Raw genomic sequence first — 1,621 nt, 5'->3', positions numbered from 1 at the left:
GCACAGCTGGAAGATTCCGGACCCTCAGTCCAGCCTCATTATCTCACTTCGTCTCTAACCCAGACAGAGCTGGGTCCGCTCCGCCGACTGGAAGTGTGCACCTCACACCAAGGCCCTCCATTTTCTCAGACCTCCAAGGCGGAAGTCAGAGGACGTGACTTCCGGCACCATGCTCGGTGTGTCCTGCCTGAAATGGACTCCGTGGTTCCCCTTAGTGAACCTCCTGGGGCCTCAACTTGGTTGCAGGCAGAGGCTAAAGCCCTGTCCCCTGTGACCTGAATCTGCCCCGTCACACCAAGGCCTAACTCCGTGAGTTCCCGAGGTGGGAATGTGGGAGTGGGGCTAAGCCTCACAAGTCTGCCCCGACTGGTCCACGGGTGGCAGCAGGGGCACAGCTGCATGATTCTGAGTCCCTCGCCCCGCTGAGAGTCTCACCTCGACTCTAGCACAGACCGATCTCGGCACCCTCCGCTGACTGGAATCGTGCACCTCACACCAACCTCTCTCGTTTCTCAGACGCCCCAATGCGGAAGTCAGAGGACGTGACTTCCGGCACCGTTTTCGGCGTGTCCTGCCTTAAATGGAATCCGTGGGTCCCTCTAGTGAACCCCCTATTGCCTCAACTTGGCTGCAGGCAGAGGCTAGAGCCCTGTCCCCTGTGACCTGAATCTGCCCCGTCACACCAAGGCCTAACTCCGTGAGTTCCCGAGGTGGGAATGTGGGAGTGGGGCTAAGCCTCACAAGTCTGCCCCGAGTGGTCCACGTGTGGCAGCAGGGGCACAGCTGGATGATTCTGAGTCCCTCGCCCCCCTGAGAGTCTCACCTCGACTCTAGCACAGACTGATCAAGGTCCCCTCTGCTGACTGGAATCGTGCACCTCACAGCAACCGCTCCGGTTTCTCAGACTCCCCAAGGCGGAAGTCAGAGGACGTGACTTCCGGCAGCATGCCAGGAGTGTCCAGGAAAAGTGGACTGTATGGGTCCCCTTACTTCACCCTCAAGGTCCTCACCTTCATTCCTAGGAGGCCTGTGACACCTCCCTGGGCCTACCTGAATATGCCCCTCTTGGACCGAGGTCCACACTTCCCCGATTCCTTGAGGCAGAAATGGACCTGTGTAAGTGAATCCTTGTATAGGTGAAAATTGGGGAATTGGTCACGCTGACACCTCTGTCTGGGTCCTTGCAGGGTTAACGACACGGGTGGAGATGGATTCTTTATATATTTTGGTGGTTGGATGGAGAAGGGATCCAAACCCCTGATCTTGGTGTTATCAAAGCACTCTGTAATCAACTGAGCTAACGAGACAGCACGAGATGGAGTCCTTGTGGTTGCTTTGTTTTGGGGAGCGGACCCCTCCGACGTCACTCATGAGGGCCCTCATCTTGGCAACTGGCTTCATGACCAAATGCCTTCTGGGAGATGTCCTCCCTGTCACATCTGAGAATTTGTCTAACTGCAGCCTTTGTGAAAAATGACTCCAAGTCTGGAGCTGCAGCAGGGAAGACCAGTGGTAGACAGTCATATCTATAGTGTTGCCTTAGAAACACCTCTCCTGCATCTATATCTAACATATATAGTTTAACTTCTATTCTTTGTTTATGCCTTTTTTTCTTAGTAAT

The sequence above is a fragment of the Cynocephalus volans genome, chromosome X, assembly GCF_027409185.1.
Source record: "Cynocephalus volans isolate mCynVol1 chromosome X, mCynVol1.pri, whole genome shotgun sequence".
Taxonomy (NCBI): Eukaryota; Metazoa; Chordata; class Mammalia; order Dermoptera; family Cynocephalidae; genus Cynocephalus; species Cynocephalus volans.
This window is presented reverse-complemented; position numbering follows the sequence as displayed.